Source organism: Podarcis bocagei, assembly GCF_964188305.1.
Source record: "Podarcis bocagei genome assembly, chromosome: 14".
Taxonomy (NCBI): domain Eukaryota; kingdom Metazoa; phylum Chordata; class Lepidosauria; order Squamata; family Lacertidae; genus Podarcis; species Podarcis bocagei.
In genome coordinates, this window is record NC_138139.1 from 53,979,407 (window position 1) to 54,000,449 (window position 21,043).

General features: G+C 47.8%; 2 long non-coding RNA genes across 3 annotated transcripts in view; both read right to left on the reverse strand.

Annotated features, from left to right (window-relative positions):
* LOC308573134 overlaps positions 1 to 21,043 on the reverse strand; it is a 58,210-nt gene that overhangs the window by 8,128 nt on the left and 29,039 nt on the right. The gene's annotated exons all lie outside the window — the stretch shown is intronic.
* LOC308573954 lies at positions 6,696 to 9,894 on the reverse strand. The gene is made up of 3 exons (XR_014002276.1): positions 9,535 to 9,894; positions 8,204 to 8,373; positions 6,696 to 6,786 (listed from the first exon to the last, which is right to left on the reverse strand). It is a non-coding gene; the product is annotated as an uncharacterized lncRNA (long non-coding RNA).

The following is a 21,043-nucleotide window of genomic DNA, read 5'->3' on the forward strand; positions in this document are numbered from 1 at the left end:
TAGTTGAGATTCCTACATTGCAGGGATTGGAGGAGTTGGCCCATGGAGTCCCTTGCAAATTTAGAGTTCTATAATTCTATCTAGTTTCTGCCACGCATGTGCTCAATTAGGAGGAGGTGGCTCAAAAGACCTGAGGCTTGCCCAAATACCAGACTTCGGCTGGTCCACTGCACCCTTGTCTATACAGATCTAAGCAGAAGCAGCACTGCTGGCTTTATTGGGGGTTCTTTTCTCCCCTCCCCAGTTTTAAGAGCAGCAGAAGACAAGGAGAGAGCAGGTGCAAAGGGGAACAGAGCTTTCTTACCTTGAATAACTGCACTGGAGGCAAAGTCATGGTGGCACCTGAGGCTTGTTCAAGAGGAGGCCTCCTTTGCATCAGTTCACCCATGAGAGAAAAAAGATCAGGTGCTTCATCTAAAGACAAGGCAAGTATTGTTCTTGTGTTAGGAAAGAGAGGGGTTTTGGTTCCTATATAGCATGAATGGAAGGGAGTTCTCTGAACAGCATGAGATGGGGGGGGCGCCTCCTGCCTGAGGGAAGGGATTGTCCTCACACCAGGCATCTTCTGTGGACAAGGCGGAGTTTGTGCAAGGCAGGTGTGCCCAAGATTACGTCCATCCATTGCTTCCCCCAGCAGGCCATCTGACCTTGTTCAGGAAGGCTAAGCAGATAGGTTAGAATCAGGGCTCAGCAAACTTCTTCAGCAAGGGGCCGGTCCACTGTTCCTCAGACCTTGTGGGGGAACAGACTATATTTTTGGGGGGAAATGAATGAATTCCTATGCCTCACAAATAACCCAGGGATGCATTTTAAATAAAAGGACACATTCTACTTACGTAAAAACACACTGATTCCCGGACTGTCCACGGGCCAGATTTAGAAGGTGACTGGGCTGGATCTGGCCCCCGGCCTTAGTTTGCCTACCCATGGGTTAGATAGTTGGCAACCAACAGAGCAGGAATCAGGCAGAGGTGGAAGTTGCCTGAATGCCTGCCTGCATGACTGCTCTGATTCCCACAAGCGCAGCAGTTCCTTTTCATCCCCACCTTCTCTATCACCATTTAATCCACTGTCTATTGACATCAGGCAGGTGCCTTCACTGTGCTCTTTTCAGCACCTGCTAAAAACATCTTTGGTTAGACAAGCCTGTTTTGTTTTTGTTTTTTTACTGATTTCAAGTTTTGTATGAATGTTTTAAATGCTTGTTCTTAACTCTTTTTATTGATGATTTTAGTACTTCAGTCTTTTCGTAAACCGCTTTGTTGTTGTTTTTTAACCACCAAGTGGCAGATAGATTTTATGAAAACAAGTAAATTTATATGCCGCCTTTCCAGAAAACCTCTCCTCAGATTATGCTCCCGGTGGCTTACAACAAAGGGGACAGTGAGAAATCTCAGAACCAGCAATGCAAGAACAGTTTAATAGCAAGCATGCTGAAATGGCAAAGCAGCAGCAAATGTAACAGCAGGCGAAAAGGAAGATTTCAGTGCTATAAATGTAACGACATTAGGTTTAACAACATCACGCCTCCTGGCAATAGGGAAAATAACAAGGGGGCTTGTCAGTTTCACCTGGCCCTGGAAACCCACCTCCTGTGAAGATGCCCACAGTCCCTCTTCTGCAACAACTTATTATGAGGTTTCCAAAGGCAGGGGGTGGGGTGGCTGCCTTTTCTCCACAGACGGATGCCAAAAACAGCATCATTTTGCCAGCCACAGAGATGGCTGCCAGTGGGATGGGTTCCTTGTTGCTTTGGCCAACAGGAACTTGCTTTCTATTCATAAAAGGGAGAGGTTGGCTGCATTCTGGAGCAACAGGGGCATGGCTCTGGAAGGGGCATCCTGCCAGCGCACGTTTCTAGCCCAAAAAGCTTCCACACCAGATACCTCTCATTAGAGAAGAATGACGAGCCCCTTGAAATCTGGAAGCTACAGGGCCCAGGCGCCACTGCAAAGTTCCATCCTAAACCATAATCTTCAAATTCAGCTAAAGAATTTGCACCTGCAATTTCAGCACCAGCTTCCTCTCTCTCTTTCTCCCACACACCATATCAAAAGCACCGTTTGCTATCCTATTACGAGTGCAACTGTTGCCCTCCCGTGATATTCACCTTCCTGACGTGTCACCTATTTCCACCAAGCTCCGCACGTTTACTCTCCCCATGGACCGCAGAGCATTTTCACTGGGAGATGTCTGTTAATCTGATGCCTCTGTCGCGTTGCCAAGCAGCAAAGCCCTGGGCCTTGGGTGCAGGATGGAGGACAAGGCAGCAGAGGGCGCCGCTTGGCTTTCAGTCATTCACCTGCCGGCAGCATCGCCAGAATCCTTGCTGCCTATTCAGAACATAAGAAGTGTCTGCTGGATCAAGCCAAACGAGTCAAGTATCTCACAGTGCTCTCACAACCATATCCCTGTGAGAAACCTGGAAGCAGAACCCAACCACAAGAGCACTCTCACGTTCTGTAGTTCCCAGCAGCTGGTATGCAGAAGCATTTCTGCCTGAGACCATAGAGGCAGAGCATAGCCATTGTGGCTAGTAAAAGGTAAAGGGACCCCTGACCTGATTAGGTCCAGTCGTGGCCGACTCTGGGGTTGCGGCGCTCATCTCGCTTTATTGGCCGAGGGAGCCGGCGTACAGCTTCCGGGTCATGTGGCCAGCATGACTAAGCCGCTTCTGGCAAACCAGAGCAGCGCACGGAAACACCGTTTATCTTCCCACCAGAGCAGTACCTATTTATCTACTTGCACCTAGACATGCTTTCGAATTGCTAGGTTGGCAGGAGCAGGGACCGAGCAATGGGAACTCACTCCATTGCGGGGATTCGAACCGCCGACCTTCTGATCAGCAAGTCCTAGGCTCTGTGGTTTAACTCACAGCGCCACCCGCGTCCCGTGCTATTGTGGCTACTAGCCCTAAATAGCTCCCCATGACTTTTTCCACGCCTTTTTTAAAGCTATCTATGTTGGTGGCCATCACAGCCGCCTATGGGAGAACTATGTGTTGCATTGAAAAAGGACTTTCTTCTGTCTGTCCTGAATCGTCCAACGTTCAGATTCGTTGGATATCCTGGAGTTCTAGTATTAATGAGAGAGGGAGGACAACGTTTCCCTACCCATTTCCTCCACGCCATCTCTCTAAACTATAAAGTCCCAAACGTGGCAACCTTTCTGCATAGGTGAGCTGCTCCATCCATTCTGGCCGCCCTTTCTCAACTTTGCAAAATCCTTTTTTGAGTTCCAGCGTGGCCTCTCGTCTTGGGGTCTGAGAGAGTCGTGTGAGGGGAGCAGGAAGTTGTAAAACAGCATGCAACCTGAGAATATCAGTCTTCCCATCGAAAGAGACAGAAAGGTCAGCTCAAGAGGTTAAAAGCTACGGGGACAGTCTGGGAATCTGGAGGCCCCCTAACTCTATCTGTCTTCTTAACCCACGCAAGACCTCCCCAATTTGGCAAGCTGAGTTGAGGGACATACCTAGGGTCCCTTGTGTCCTTGGCAAGGAGCTGTATTGGCACTCCCACCCTGAAAAAGTTGCTTTGCCACAATAGCCACATTATAAATCACTACGTTTTACAGAAGTACTCAAAGCTTCCAGGGTGAGGGCAAGGCAAGGAGGAAAATGCGGTCTTGACTATGCTACCACTCAGTGGATTTGTAACTGGCTGGCTGACCGAACCCAAAGGGTGCTCATCAATGGTTCCTCTTCATCCTGGAGAAGAGTGACTAGTGGGGTGCCACAGGGTTCTGTCTTGGGCCCGGTCTTATTCAACATCTTTATCAACGACTTGGATGATGGACTCAAGGGCATCCTGATCAAATTTGCAGATGACACCAAAATGGGAGGGGTGGCTAACACCCCAGAGGACAGGATCACACTTCAAAATGACCTTGACAGATTAGAGAACTGGGCCAAAACAAACAAGATGAATTTTAACAGGGAGAAATGTAAAGTATTGCACTTGGGCAAAAAAAATGAGAGGCACAAATACAAGATGGGTGACACCTGGCTTGAGAGCAGTACATGTGAAAAGGATCTAGGAGTCTTGGTTGACCACAAACTTGACATGAGCCAACAGTGTGACGCAGCAGCTAAAAAAAAGCCAATGCAATTCTGGGCTGCATCAATAGGAGTATAGCATCTAGATCAAGGGAAGTAATAGTGCCACTGTATTCTGCTCTGGTCAGACCTCACCTGGAGTACTGTGTCCAGTTCTGGGCACCACAGTTCAAGAAGGACACTGACAAACTGGAACGTGTCCAGAGGAGGGCAACCAAAATGCTCAAAGGCCTGGAAACGATGCCTTATGAGGAACGGCTAAGGGAGCTGGGCATGATTAGCCTGGAGAAGAGGAGGTTAAGGGGTGATATGATAGCCATGTTCAAATATATAAAAGGATGTCACATAGAGGAGGGAGAAAGGTTGTTTCCTGCTGCTCCAGACAAGCGGACACGGAGCAATGGATCCAAACTACAAGAAAGAAGATTCCACCTAAACATTAGGAAGAACTTCCTGACAGTAAGAGCTGTTCGACAGTGGAATTTGCTGCCAAGGAGTGTGGTGGAGTCTCCTTATTTGGAGGTCTTTAAGCAGAGGCTTGACAACCATATGTCAGGAGTGCTCTGATGGTGTTTCCTGCTTGGCAGGGGGTTGGACTCGATGGCCCTTGTGGTCTCTTCCAACTCTATGATTCTATGATTCTATGAAAAGTGAAAAAATGCACACCTTTGGTCCAGAGTGAAAGAGGGATGGGGAGCTTCTACATTCAGTCTCACTGTGACAGCGGCATCCCATCGCCACACACATTTATGTTGTACACTCCATAGTCTCCAGCAGGCTACCTTCGTATGGACTTGCCATTTCTCCTAACACTCAGCTCCCAGCTCTTATTTAAACTCAGAACCTTATACAGATAATTGGAGATAGATTTCTTGGGTGATTTTTGCACCCACAGCAGGTTTTGCCAACCTCTAGGTACACCCCTGTCTGAGTTGCACCCAAACCTCCATGGCAAGCAGGCAATCTGTCTGCACCCAGAGCCTGAAAAGGTAAAATTAGGGGGGGGGGGAGAGCATACAGCTTAATTCTGCTGAGTATATAAACTGGTCCTAAGCCTCAGCGGTGGGTGGATAATATTTGTCCAAAGGGCAGGTGGCTTGTTTACCTGAAGAAAAGAAACTGATTATCTTTCTGTTAATGCTGAATACGGCACCTCTGGCAAGTCTCACATTAAGATCTAACAAGATTGGTTTCCCCCACCTACCTGGAAATAGTCTGTTGATGCCTCTCTCATTGCTTCCCTCCGGAAACTGGGCTGCCCTAATGTTGCAATGTGTGAAAGTTCTGCTATCAGTTATTTCCCAGCCTCTCTCAAACTGTTTCAGGCTGATTTCAGGAAGGTGGGATTAATCGTGTGAAATGGGCAGATTTGCATCAATTTACATGCTCTGGACAGGTGGCATAGCCGGGCAGTTCATTAGCTGAAGGCGAGGGCTTTTAGCCTGCTCAGTTTACAGCAGCAGAGGAAGAGGCTGTGGTGGATAGAAAGATTTGTGTGATTTATGTGGAAACAGGGGATGATGGGAGCAGGTCTGAAAACACTGGCAACCCCAGCACTTGGCAAGTACAGTCAGGGCCCAGAGATAATAATAATAATAATTTTTATTTATACCCCACCCAAAGTCCACCTCTGCTCTCACCTTCAGCTATCAAACACAAATTCTCTGGCCTGTGGTTGAAAGTGAGCAGAGAGGTACCTGTGTGTGAGGTTTAAGAGCAGCACTGGAGGAGGGTGCTGTTTGGGGATTTTTCATGCCTACCTTTGGACACACCTTTCTCCCTCTTCTCTGGATTTATAAATGCAATCATACAGGTACGTGAGTTAAATCATCTGGCCCAAGATAGGATGACAGTGTTAAATGGGTTAAGAGAGGAGTAATATTGTAACGCCAATAAAACTCTCAAGGGAACAGCTTTCCACTCGCAGCACTAACTTTCAGGTAGCAAAGTAAAAAGAGATAAAAATGAGAAAACAGTATTGTTCAACACTCAGTTTAAACTTTCAACATGCCTGCCTGCTGTCAGCTTAGAGAACAAAACCGATACAGCTTGCCACTTTTAAAAATTAATCTTTCCTTAACAATATCACAGTCAAGAAATCCTTGCTTTAGCTTTGGGCTGGGGAAAGATGGAGAAGTTCCTGAAAATTCAGCCTGTTTTTATTCTACCACCTATTGTTAAATTTTGCTTCAGCTGTTTTATATGGAAACCATCCTTCCCCTCTTCCCCTGGTCAACTCCCAGATTTTGCTTCCAATAAAAATGGAAGCTTTTTTTACTGGAAATTGTATGTGTCTTTGGATGCTTCTATTCTTTCTTTCTTTCTTTCTTTCTTTCTTTCTTTCTTTCTTTCTTTCTTTCTTTCTTAGGAATGTTTTAGAAAGTCTTGCCAGCTGCATTCTTGAGTGAACAAAAAATAAAGAAGTAACAGGGAAGAATCCCAGGCTATTTCACTCCTCTTCAAATACACCTCTTAGCCCTTTTCAGGACATTTAGTCATAAAGCGAGCATGTTGTTGGAAAGTTGGGTGCAACAGCTTGCAGAAAGGGGTTTCCATGGGATTTAAACAGCAAGGGATTGCCAGGTTCCTAGACTATCCCTGTACCTTTAACCTTGCTAGCCTTTAAAGTTTAAACGGATACCTCTTAGGTTGCATCCTGATTACAGCTTCTGCCTCCTCCTCCTCAGACTTCCTCTGGACCTGCAGACACGAAGCCATCGTGAATATGTCATCTGAAAGCAAAAGGGGCAAGATGAGGGTCTTAATGGAAATTTTTTCAAAGGAGAGTTGCCAGTTGGCACTCCTCAAGGAAGAAATATCAACAACCTCAGATATGCAGATTTCACAACCTTGATGGCAGAAAGTGAGGAGGAATTAAAGAACCTTTTAATGAAAGAGGAGAGCGCAAAATATGGTCTGAAGCTCAACTTCAAAAAAACTAAGATCATGGCCACTGGGCCCATCACCTCCTGGCAAATAGAAGGGGAAGAAATGGAGGCAGTGAGAGATTTTACTTTCTTGGGCTCCATGATCACTACAGATGGTGACAGCAGCCACGAAATTAAAAGACGCCTGCTTCTTGGGAGAAAAGCAATGACAAACCTAGACAGCATCTTAAAAAGCAGAGATATCACCTTGCCGACAAAGGTCCGTATAGTTAAAGTTATGGTTTTCCCAGTAGTGATGTATGGAAGTGAGAGCTGGACCATAAAGAAGGCCGATCGCCGAAGAATTAATGCTTTTGAATTATGGTGCTGGAGGAGACTCTTGAGAGTCCCATAGACTGCAAGAAGATCCAACCTCTCCATTCTAAAGGAAATCAGCCCTGAGTGCTCATTGGAAGGACAGATCCTGAAGCTGAGGCTCCAATACTTTGGCCACCTCATGAGAAGAGAAGACTCCCTGGAAAAGACCCTGATGTTGGGAAAGATGGAGGGCACAAGAAGAAGGGGACAACAGAGGATGAGATTGTTGGGCAGTGTTCTCGAAGCTAGTAACATGAGTTTGACCAAACTGTGGGAGGCAGTGGAAGACAGGAGTGCCTGAGCGTGTTCTGGTCCAGGGGGTCATGAAGAGTCGGACACGACTAAAGGACTAAACAACAACAACTCCTCAAAGCAGGCAGGGACATGCCTGGCGCTGTGGGTTAAACCACTGTGCCACTTGGGTTTGCCGATTGAAAGGTCGGTGGTTCGAATCCCCGCGACAGGGTGAGCTCCTGTTGCTTGGTCCCAGCTCCTGCCAACCTAGCAGTTTGAAAGCACACCAGTGCAAGTAGATGAACAGGTACCGCTCTGGCAGGAAGGTACACAGCATTTCCATTCGCTGCTCTGACTTTGGCAGGAGCGACTTAGTCATGCTGGCCACATGACTCGGAAATACTGTCTGCGAAAGCAGACGGGTGCCAGCGCCCTTGGCCTGTAAAGCGAGATGAGCACCGCAACCCTAGAGTCGTTCACGACTGGACTAATTGTCAGGGGTACCTTTACTCCTCAAGGCAAAGGGACTGTGCTGCCTCTGAGCTCCCCTCCCTGAGAGTTCCCACATCCATTACATGATAAGAGTAGATTCCATGCAATACCGAAATCCCCCTGCTGAAACCAGAGAGCCAGAAATTGAAGCCTGAGCTCAGAAGACATACACACATACCCTCCAAAGCAAATGAGTCGTGCCCAGAGAGAAGCAGGCCGCGCTCCCTGGCTGCTGGTATAGATCAGCATCTCTGCCTTGAAATCGATGGGAAGGCTGCGCCAGCCAAGGTCAGCTGTGGCAGAGCTTTAGCGATGTATAAATGGCAGAGAAGCAGGTTGTCCGCAAGTCTGTGGGCGAGATGAGCAGAGGGAGAGAGAGGAAATAAATCAATGCTCCTTTTTGTTAAGTGAAGAAAGTAACTCCCAAAGGCACAAAGCTTTTTCTGAAAGGCGGGCTGCATTGTGCACACCTCCCACAGGACAAAAGAAGCCAGCTCTTGTCGTGCTGGAGAGGGGCCAGTAACATATTGGGGTGCCACTCTCGTGGTGGGTGAGAGGGGTACCCTCCTTGCCTCCTGCACCGGTCAATGGCTACCATTCATTCCCATGGAGGAACGTAAAGCAGTGATTTAGGAAGGGACGGTGTATTGGAGTAAACAGCAGGGGAGGGGAATAGGAGAGCTGCAATGGAGGGAGGCAAGGGGGAGCAGTGTGGACCCCACTCATCACACCAGCCAGTTTCCGCCAGGAGTGTCAGCTTGGCCCCACGACCATGGGTGCCCAGGGCTGTGGGTGCCATGCACCGTGCATGGCCCTGGAGCCGAAATTTGTGCGTGCCCAGCTCCCTCATGGGGAATTTTGTGAGTGCTTGGGCACCCAGGTCTCCTGGGAGCTGGCACCTATGTTCCTGCACACACACACCCCACAGCAGAAGTCTGCGCTGATCTGGGAGGCAGGCACCACTGTCAGATCCAGCAGCAGGTCCAGAATCAAAGTGTCACAGGGGTGGCCAAAATCACTCCCTTGGTTTGCCCAGGTAGGAAACTAAAAACACACCCAATATCCAAGCAAGACGATACCCCTCTTTATGGACTTCACTGCAGTAAAGGACAGTCCTCTAAAGTAATGGGCGCTGCACTGATCACAGCTTTTGTACAGCTTTTTATATAGCCTACTCATTACATAATAACTTTCACGTTGCCCATTCCACTTCAGCTGTGACATGACATCTTCACATACCGGTCAGAGAAACTGTACAGTTGGCCAGGCCAATGCAGGTACATTTACAGTACATGTGACCTATCTGCACACAACCATGCACTGATGCGGCGCTAGGGACCCAAGGGACGCAGGTAGTGCTGTGGTCTAAACCACTGAGCCTCTTGAGCTTGCCAATCAGAAGGTCAGCGGTTCGAATCCGCTCAACGGGGTGAGCTCCTATTGCTCTGTCCCAGCTCCTGCCAACCTAGCAGTTCAAAAGCACGCCAGTGCAAGTAGATGAATAGGTACCTCTCTGGCGGGAAGGTAAATGGTGTTTCCGTGCACTCTTGCTTCTGTCAGTGTGTCCCGTTGCACCAGAAGTGGTTTAGTTCTGTGGGCCACATGACCCAGAACGCTGTATGCGGACAAACGCTGGTTCCCTCAGTCTGAAAGTGAGATGGGCACCACACCCCACAGTCGCCTTTGACTGGACTTAACCGTCCAGGGGTCCTTTACCTTTTTTTTACCTTGCCAGGGACCCAGAAGTGGAACCCAGAAGTGGAGAGCACCCTAGAGAGTCCTCCTGGCTTGCAAGGAGCCCCTCCCTGGAGCCTGAAGAGGCTGTCTTCTTTGGGTTCTTGGGTGGGTCTCCTCATGAGCCAGGAGGACTCTTCAGGGTTCTTCCCATTTATGTGCACTTCACTGACTTGTGCGGAGGCCCAGAACATAACCCACACATACCATACAAGCACAGTAAACGGCGGCAAATTGCACCAAAGTTAATCTTTAAACTAATTAGACAGATTTTTCATCATCTCTGTCTCTGATCTGTGAGGAAGGAGCATGCTTTTGAAATCGGCAAAGGCTTCCATATCTCTCCCATAACCATGTTCAAACAAACTAATAATTAGTAAACATTAGGAAATGTGTGCAAAAGAACAAGAATATATTTGTGCATTGAACTTATCTTAAATAATATTAATATCCTGTAATGTCTTTTATTTCTGTTCATACTTCTTCCCTTATTGATACAATAGCCTCATTGCCCCCACTGCATCTCTACAATGTACTTGGCACTAAATCAACCGTTCCCAGTCCATCGCAGTCCTTGCACACAAGTCGCTGCTCTACTCAACAAACAATGAATATAGCCGCAAACAGCCGCCGACCTTGTCCTAGCAGGGGCTTCCATAGTTCATTCTGGGTCAATACTTCTAAATGCTACTTTTCCACACGTATACAAATCTGGAGATTTCAGGGTACAGTGGTACCTCGGGTTAAGAACTTAATTCATTCTGGAGGTCCGTTCTTAACCTGAAACTGTTCTTAACCTGAAGCACCACTTTAGCTAATGGGGCCTGCCATGCTGCCAGAGCACGATTTCTGTTCTCATCCTGAAGCAAAGTTCTTAGCCTGAGGTACTATTTCTGGGTTAGCGGAGTCTGTAACCTGAAGCGTATGTAACCTGAAGCATCTGTAACCCGAGGTACCACTGTAATAGAATTTGGGGTGAATGTAGCCAATGAACACATTGAGCTGGAAAGTCAAATTCAGCCATGGCAGAAGCCAATAGATTGGGTTAGCACCCCCAAAAAATTCTGTGCCATTGCAAGGAGCACAAAACACTTATTCATATAGTACCAGCACATTATTACACATGTAGAACATGTGGTCGTGATTGCTATGGGCTACATACACATAGCATTAAGCATAGACCTTGAGGTTAGTCTTCCTGCTAGTCTCAGGCTCAATTCCCAGAGTCCTTTGGTCACTACCTGTAATGGTTCTGGGGGTTGCTCATGCGTAAGCCGGTGCCCACACCTGGCTGGGTTGCCTGAGTGAACCTTTCCTGTCCGGACAGCCACTCACCTGTGGCTGTCTCAATCGCTGGCAGAATCCGTCAGTGGGCATTTCTTAAACTTCTTCCAGCAAAGAAGTTCTTTGACGCCCAGTCTCCTCCTACTCTCCCTGTGTGGAAGCCTTCTGCGCAAGGAGGGCGTAGGCAGCGGAGGACCCTTCCTCTCCCCGCTGGTCCCCGGCAAGAAGTCATGGGACCGCCTCTCTGATTCCCCCATCTGCCCCCCTTCTCCACTGGAGCTACACTGATCCCCAGAAGATGGGCTGCCTCTCCCAATCCCGGGACGCTCTCTGGGATCCCTCTGCAGCTTGCTCTCTCGCTCCGGTACTGATGGCAGTTCCCTGACACTACCCATCACTCACACTTCCTCGACCTGGGCATTGCCTTATTGCCAGGACATCTTTTGTCATTTGCAAGCCTAATCTAACTAGGGGAGAACCCAAGAGGGTCTCTCTAGTCCCTTCAAAAGGACAAGTCCAGAGAGAAGCAACTCGGTAAAGCACGTTAAACAATACTGGCTCCCCCGTCCCAAAAATAATGGGAACTGTAGTTTGTTAAGGGCGTTAAGTCTTGCTAGGTGACCCCTTTTCCTGTTGCAGAGATGCAGTTCCCAGAGTGATTGATTGTTAAGCCATTTTGGAATCATGGCTCTGTAAGAGGACTAGGGGGGGTCTTCAGACTCTCAGCATCTTTAACAAACCACAATTCCCAGGATTCTTTGAGGGAAGCCATGACTGTTTAAAGTGATATGATAAAAGGGGTGGTGGAATTCATCCCGAAAAGGTGTAGGGATGTCTTGGAAGGTAGCTTAGACCAGGCTTCCTCAACCTCGGCCCTCCAGATGTTTTGAGACTACAATTCCCATCATCCCTGACCACTGGTCCTGCTAGCTAGGGATCATGGGAATTGTAGGCCAAAAACAACTGGAGGGCCAAGGTTGAGGAAGCCTGGCTTAGACAAATCCATAGAGAAGAAAAACTATCCATGCCCACTAGCCACAAGGGCAATGTTCTCCCACCTCCAATGGAGGAAAGATGACTGTTTTCTGGAGATCACAAATGGGGAGAGGAGTTCTGTTGAGAGCCAGTGTGGTGTAGTGGTTAAGAGCGGTAGTCTCGTAATCTGGGAAACCGGGTTCGAGTCTCCACTCCCCACATGCAGCTGCTGGCTGACCTTGGGCCAGTCACACTTCTGTGAAGTCTCTTAGCCCCACTCACCCCACAGAGTGTTTGTTGCGGGGGAGACTCCTGAAGGGGAGTGAAAGGCGGGATATCAAATCCAAACTCCTCCTCCTCCTCCTCCTCTTCTTCTTCTTCTTCTTCTTCTCTGGTCCTGCTTGCAAGTTTCCCATTGGGGCATCTGGAGTAAATCAGCCTTTGGCAGAGATAGTCTTATGGACATGAGAAGAGGCTGTTGGATCAGGCTGAGGGACCCCATCTGGCCTGTGGGAAGCCAGCAAGCCGGAATCATTCGCAAAGCCCCCTCCCCTCCCATAATCTCCAGCAACTGAAATTCAGAAGCACTGCTGCCTTCAACTATGGGAGGCAGAGCATAGACATTGATAGTCTTCTCCCCCACGAACTTGTCCATGTTGGCAAATGCTCCTGGGGGGACGGCAGACCCCCAGTACCTCCGAGCGTCTCCCAGTAGGCACGTCTCTGGAATGGCATGTCCCTTCACTCCAGAGTGCCCCTCTGAGACTCTTCTCATATGAAAAGTGCACACAAGTCTTCTGGCATCGCGCAGCAAGAAGATAGAGACATCCATAGGTCTAAACTACATTTTATTCACAATATACACAGAGAATCCATAATCACGTCTGTGCCCTCCAAACTCTGGAAGAAACAGAATTTGTTGTTGTTGTTTAGTCGTTCAGTCGTGTCCGACTCTTCGTGACCCCATGGACCAGAGCACGCCAGGCACTCCTGTCTTCCACTGCCTCCCACAGTTTGGTCAAACTCATGTTGGTAGCTTCGAGAACACTGTCCAACCATCTCATCCTCTGTCATCCCCTTCTCCTTGTGCCCTCAACCTTTCCCAACATCAGGGTCTTTTCCAGGGAGTCTTCTCTTCTCATGAGGTGGCCAAAGTCTTGGAGCCTCAGCTTCAGGATCTGTCCTTCCAGTGAGCACTCAGGGCTGATTTCCTTCAGAATGGAGAGGTTGGATCTTCTCGCAGTCCATGGGACTCTCAAGAGTCTCCTCCAGCACCAGAATTCAAAAGCAGAAACCGAAAGCATACAGCAAAAGTGAAAGTACAGTGCAATAACACTCTCAGACGGAAGAGATAAGACAGTCTTCCGTTCCCACACTCTTCTCAGACACCTCATGTGATTTATACTAATCACACTAGCCAGCATCGGTTATGTAAAATCCTAGCAGTCCAATCCTCTTTTGGTGGCTTGGTTATCCCTGCCTCCTGTGGGAGTGAGTTCCATAGTTTAACTATGCATTGCATGAAGAAGGATTTCCTTGTAGACAACCCACGAGACCAGGCTGGCTTCCTCTTTCTCTGGAGGTGTTTTCCAGCCCAGCAGATACTGTACCACAGCCAGAGGAAGATGCAAGACTTTCACTCTTGCCTCAGCCAGCATCTCTGTCACAAGATCACACTGAGCAGGAAAACTGCACTTTACTCTTCTTGAACAAGGCAGGGAAATTCCCTTCCAGGGTTCAGCCTCTTCCTTCCTTGCCTCAAGCCATTGGCTCATGATTACATCATAAACTCAAGCAAAGACAGCTTGAACTCGAAAATGCTTGGCCCTGATTCTGCCTCAATACTTAGTTCATTTTCTATCTTCATCAGTCATAAGTATAATAATGTATCTGAAGAGCTTCTATAAAGGAAGAGTAGGCAGATGTTGTCAACTCCAGCTCCAGGCTTAATATGAAGTCACATCATCATCATCATCAACAACAACAACAACAACAACAATTTTATTATTAATACCCCACCCATCTGACTGGGTTTCCCCAGTCACTCCAGGTGGCTTCCTGCATATCTGAAAACATAATAAAACATCAAGCATTAAAAACATCCCAATACAGGGCTGCCTTTTAAAAGTTGTGTAATTCTTTATTTCCTTGGCATCTGATGGGAGGGCGTTCCACAGGGTGGGCACCACTACCGAGAAGGCTTTCTGCCCGGTTCCCTGTAACCTCGCTTCTCACAGTGAGGGAACTGCCAGAAGGCCCTTGGAGCTGGACCTCAGTGTCTGGGCTGAACAATGGGGGTGGAGATGCTCCTTCAGGTATACTGTGCCAAGGCCATTTAGGGCTTTCAAGGTCAGCATCAATACTTTGAATTGTGCTCGGAAATGTACTGGGAGCCACTGTAGGTCTTTCAGGACTGGTGTTATATCGTCTCGGCAGCCACTCCCAGTCCCCAGTCTAGCTGCCATATTCTGGATTTGTTGCGGTTTCTGGGTCACCTTCAAAGGTGGCCCCATGTAGAGCGCATGGCAGTAGTCCAAGCAGGAGATAACCAGAGCATGCACCACTCTGGCAAGACAGTCTGTGGGCAGGTAGGGTCTCAGCCTGCATACCAGATGGAGCTGGTAGACAGCTGCCCTGGACACAGAATTGACTTGTGCCTCCATGGACAGCTGTGAGTCCAAAATGACTCCCAGGCTGCGCACCTTGTCCTTCAGGGGCACAGTTGCCCCATTCAGGACCAGGGAGTCCTCCACACCCGCCCACCCCCTGTCCCCCAAGAACAGTACTTCTATCTTGTCAGGATTCAACCTCAATCTCTTAGCCGCCATCATTGGTCTATCCAGCTCAGCATTACCTTCTCTCCCAAGATCCCACAGGCCTTCCTAGAGAGGCTTCTGGAGAGCAAAGCTGGCATTTCCATCATGAAGGACACACCAGTCTCTGTTTTGATTGATTGATTCTGTTTCTGCATCTAAACCAGTTAAGAGCTGTCTTTCCAGATTGGATCAAGCCCAGCCTTGTGGCTCTGGGTACTTCCAGATGGGGGCTTAATATTGCAAATAGGTATTTGGCAACAGATAGATACATATTATTATAGATTTTGGGGGACCTCCGTAAACCCTATGAATTAATAAATGGTAAGATTTCAATTATTTTGACAATTAAGATTGGAGACCAGCGGAATCCTATGGCCTAGGGAGACAGATGTTGCCAAGGTGATGGAGTGTGTGTTTGAAGTGTCAGGAAAGGGGAGTGTTTTGGTCAGGTGTTCTGGGAAGACGAAGAAGGAAGAAGGAAGACTGGGATCCATCTTGGGCAGGCTGGCTGAAGGCTGGTGGAGTGAGATGCCTTGTACTCCAGGGCTGCACTGCTATGGGGGACAAGCCCCTCTAGAAAGGATTGTGCTGTAAGATCTGGACTCTCTCCATGCAGACTGAAGGTGTAAATAGGTGAATAAATCATATTTATTAAAGCAACAACAGTCTCTGCTGTGCCTTCAGTTCCCCAAAGGAGTATAGACCTTGGGACTCCCTGGATTCTTGCTACAACTCGGCGGAATGGGGGTGTCACAGCCCTCCTCCCTGGTAGAAAATATATATAATACTCCCGCAATCTGGTTTAGCATAATATCCCCCTACTATCTGGAGCAAAATCAGGATTCTGTTGTTGAAGGGAGGGGCTCTTCATAGAAAGAAAGAAAGAAAAAACCAAGCTGGGAAGCTCCAGCAAAGAGATTGTCTTGTTTTCAAGAAGCAGGTTGACACAAACAGCAGCAATCGTCCTAAAATGACTGCCACGTAGTTTTAACATTATTGATTATTCCTCCTCCTATTTTATATTTTAAGAAAATAATTGGTTAGCACACTCGTTTTTTCTTGCATTATCTTGCATTTCCACAGGCTTATTATCCTCAAATGACAAAATAATTGCTAGCGCTTTAGTCGTCCATCCCCCCCCTTAAATCAATTTGCTTTCAAATTCCAGCTTGGGAAGGGACGTGCGGCAAAGCTACAGACATCAGCTTCCTCCTCCAAGTGTGTGTGCTTGCGCATGCACACACACACACACACACACACACACACACACACAAAGAACATACGGTGGCCATGTGTCCTCCATTGCAGAAGGCAGTCCTCTTTCTGATGACATCCTCAGTTTGAAGGGCTCTCTGATACAAGTTGACTTTTTTCAACATTTATTCATAAAATTATTTATATTCTCATTAAAATATCAGAGTGGGTTACAATATTTGTGTATGAAAGCATACAATAGGAACCATATTTTAAACATTAAAACCAGAAATCAACTACAGTAACTATTGTGAAAATATGTATTCTTAACTACTTGCATAAACCTGACAGAACAGGAACGTTTCCCACCAGCATTTAAAAGTTGGAATGGAAGGTGCCTGGGGAATCTCCAGTGGCAGGGAGTTCCACAGGACTAGGCCAATGTCACTAAAGGCTCCGTTTCTTGTTGCCTTCAAGCAGAGAAATGACTGACGAGGCCCCTGCAGATAATCTCAGGGATCAAGATGGAATACAATAAGGTTACCATATTTCAAAAGGTAAAAACCAGGAAACCCAAAAAATTGTTGAGGTGGGTTTTTTTTTAATAAAAAAAAAAAGACCCTAAAGTTGTTACAAAAACACACGTGTTTTTTCAATTGACTTGCCGAAGATCCAGGAGAAAGCACTGCCTTTTGGAAATTCCCCCCAGATGTCAATTCCACCTTTGAAATCCCGGTAATGTCCAGGAAAATTCGGATGTATGCCAGCCCTGGAATACAAGGATTCAAGAAAGAACCTTACAGAACCTTGCGGACATTAACTCATGAGGACTAGTGTCAGGGAGGGGCCTTCCAGATGGGTGCTTATTGTGGGATGGATGCTGCAATGTTTTCTGAGTCTGCACGGCGATGTCTGACGTAGGCATCCAAACGCTACCCCATATGTTTTCCTCATTTACCCTTTCCAACAAAAAATCCAGAAAGTTATTAGCACTGATTTCAGTTTAGGCAGGACCTTTCCAATGATGAGATCAGCTTCTGGCTCTCTCAGTGCGTTCTGGAGGGTGGGGGCCAGTTGGGGGTGAAGTTGAGCAGGTGGGTGGCATAGCTGGTTGTAGTGAACATGTCTTTCCGCGATGCCTTCTGCCCTTACAGCAGCGGCTGGGTCATCACCTCCTGCCTGTTGTTTGTAACTACTTGGTGATATAGCCCCCACTTCTTGGGTAAGAGAGTGGTGAAGAGAGATAATAATAATAATAATAATAATAATAATAATAATAATAATAATAATAATAATAATAATAAATTAATTATTCGTACCCCACCCATCTGGCTGGGTTTCCCCAGCCACTCTGGGCGGCTTCCAACAAAATATTAAAAATACATTAAAATGTCACACATTAAAAACTTCCCTGAACAGGGCTGCCTTCAAATGTCTTCTAAATGTCAGTTGTTTATTTCCTTGACATCTGATGGGAGGGTGTTCCACAGGGCAGGCGCCACTACTGAGAAGGCCCTCTGCCTGGTTCCCTGTAGCTATGCTTCTCTCAGTGAGGGAACCGCCAGAAGGCCCTTGGCGCTGGACCTCAGTGTTTGGGCAGAATGATGGGGGTGGAGACGCTCCTTCAGGTATACTGGACCGAAGCCTTTTAGGGCTTTCAAGGTCAGCACCAACACTTTGAATTGTGCTTGGAAATGTACTGGGAGTCATTGTAGGTCTTTCAGGACCATTGTTATATGGTCTCGCTCTCACTCCCAGTCACCAGTCTAGCTACCGCATTCTGGATTAATTGCAGTTTCTGAGTCACCTTCAAAGGTACCCCCACGTAGAGCGCATTGCAGTAGTCCAAGCAAATAGTCCAATACAAAAACAAACAAACCCAACCATCAAAACAAAACAAAACAAAAACCCTGCACCTAACACTTATGTTACTTGCTATTCAGCTATTTTTTCCGGTCCGGCACACGCTTTCATTACAACACCTCTTAAACTGGTTTTCTCTCACTGGCTGTCTCTCCAGCTATGGAATCTGGCCACACAGTTTGTTTAAGAAGCTGGGGATTCCTGGCCCAAGGCCTTTGCCTTTCACCTGGACCTTTCTTGAATACCGGAAAGTGAGTGTTCTGCAGCCAGTCTTGTGACAGTCGCCCTGTGGCAAGCAAGAGCGGGTGGCTTTGCTAGTTGATGAAACATCAACCAGGATTTCTGCAATTTGGTGTTTTCAGTGCTAAAGAGTGCATTTTCCTGGAAAAAGTGGTGAGGTAAACAGTTGGAGGATGGATGGCGGCTAACAGATTGAGGTTGAATCCTGACAAGACAGAAGTACTGTTTTGGGGCCACAGGGAGCAGTTGAGTTTATTCACTGCTGCTGAATAAACTAAACTTCACCCTGTCATCTACTGCCTTCATAGATTTCTTTATTGATGCTGTCAAAAAAATCAAGAAGGACCGTCAAAAGAATCAGCACCCAGTCAGTATGGCCCCTTCCCGGACATCGCATGTGAAAGGTCAGGTGTGTGATTGACACTCCATTCTGTCCTGCTAACCCTTGCCTCTGTCTCTGTTCCTTTGCAGGACAGAGTTGACTTTCTGCAGCTCATGGTGGACTCCCAGATCTCAGGCAACATCCCCAATGAAGCAAGTTCCTATAAAAGTAAATAGACAGGTGGCACCTCTGAACAGTGGCTGTGTTTGCAGGTTTCCCACAGGCATCTGGGGGGCTGCTGTGAGGACAGGATGTTGGGCTAGCTGAGTCCCATTTGGTGTGATCCACCAGGCTCTGGTTGGGTTTCTAATGATTTATATCCCGCTGTTGGAGTATCTGGACTTAAAGCATATCCAAAACACATTTTCACTCCTCAAAGAAGTCTGGGCACTATCATTCATCCAACGTTGCTGAGAATCTTAACTCTCTGAGAGGTAAAAAAAAACCCCAAAACTACAGTGCCTCGATTTATTTTTGTGGGACAAAAAGTGCTTCTAATGTGCTCTCAAGGTGATGTGTGTGCACAACTTACGTGACCTGCTTCCTCAGTTTCCATATTATGCTCAGCAGTGACCTGGAGGAGACTTTGGAGAGGGAAGTGGGAAAGAAGGGGAAAGAAACACTGGGGTGCAGTGGTTAGAGTGCCAGACTAGGACCTGGGAGAGACTGGGGTTCAAATCCCGCTGCACAACCACACTGGAGCTCACTGTGTTGTTGTTTAGTTGTTTAGTCGTGTCCAACTCTTCGTGACCCCCTGGACCAGAGCACGCCAGGCACTCCTGTCTTCCACTGCCTCCCGCAGTTTGGTCAAACTCATGTTAGTAGCTTCGAGAACACTGTCCCACCATCTCGTCCTCTGTCATCCCCTTCTCCTTGTGCCCTCCATCTTTCCCAACATCAGGGTCTTTTCCAGGGAGTCTTCTCTTCTCCTGAGGTGGCCAAAGTCTTGGAGCCTCAGCTTCACGATCTGTCCTTCCAATGAGCACTCAGGGCTAATTTCCTTAAGAATGGAGAGGTTTGATCTTCTTGCAGTCCATGGGACTCTCAAGAGTCTCCTCCAGCACCGTAATTCAAAAGCATCAATTCTTCAGCGATCAGCCTTCTTTATGGTCCAGCTCTCACTTCCATACATCACTTACTGGGAAAAACAGTACCTTCTTGGGTTCCATGATCACTGCAGATGGTGACAGCAGTCACGAAATAAAAAGAGGCCTGCTTCTTGGGAGAAAAGCAATGACAAACCTAGACAGCATCTTAAAAAGCAGAGACATCACCTTGCCAACAAAGGAGCTCACTGTATGACCAGTCACTTCTTTCTCAGCCCAGCCTCCCTCACAGGGTTCTTGTGGGGATAAAATGGGGAGGGGGGGAAACAAGCCAGTATGGTCAGAGTGGTGGGCTAGGGGGAAATGGGAGTTCAAATCCCCCCACCTGGCTAAAATAAAGCTCACTGGCAGACCTTGGGGGTCAGTCGCTGCCTCTCAGCCTAACCTGCCTCACAGGGACGTTGTGAAGATTAAATGAAGAGCAGGAGGTGGGAGTTAAGTTTACACCACCTTGAGCTCCTGGGAGAAAAAGTTAGAATATAAATTCAAAAACACCTTTACAACCCAGACTCAGGCATCCCCAAACTCGGCCCTCCAGATGTTTTGGGACTACAACTCCCATCATCCCTAGCTAACAGGACCAGTGGTCAGGGATGATGGGGATTGTAGTCCCAAAACAGCTGGAGGGCCGAGTTTGGGGGGTGCCTGCTGTACATGGTGCCAATCGGCTATCATGGTGTGACTACCATTTTCCCCCTACCAGAATGTTTGTAATATTTTTTTTTTTGTTTTGAAATAAAAGAAAAAAAGAAAAATCCCCCATGAAGGGGCCAGGCACCCACAAATTTCAGTGCCAAGGCCATGAACGCTGCATGGCACCCACGACCTCGGGCACCCACGGTCGCGACCTGGCACTCCTGATGCCAACAGTTCCGCTTTGCAGAGACCCTGTGAGTTGTGCCCACGTCTCCTCCTGCTTCGCAAGTTGACGCTCCGGGTTGCTGAGGACCCAGGACGCAACAGGATGTGATGCTGATGCTGCAAAACGAAACTACCCAGCGCGATTCTTTTGACTGGGAGCCACCAGGAAACAGAGAGAGTGTGTGTGTCAGTGGCGTAGCGTGGGTTGTCAGCACCCGGGGCAAGGCAAGTAATTTGCGCCCCCTAACCCATGGATTTTAGCACCCGAGTGCGAGCGCGCCCCCCCCCCATGTTGCACCCGGTGCGGCCGGCACCCTTGGCACCCCCCACGCTACGCCACTGTTCCAACGTTCAGCTTCACTGGATGCCCACGAGTTATATTGTACAGAGAGAGGGATAAAAACTTTCCTCTCTGTCCACTCTATCCTTGCCATGCCTTAGTTTTGCAGGCTTCTCTCCTGTTGCCTCTTGCTTGCCTTTTCTCTAAACTAAAAACAAACCCAATGCTGCCGCCTTTCCTCAGGGCACCGGCTCCATCCCCTTGCTTAGATTCCCTCTACCAA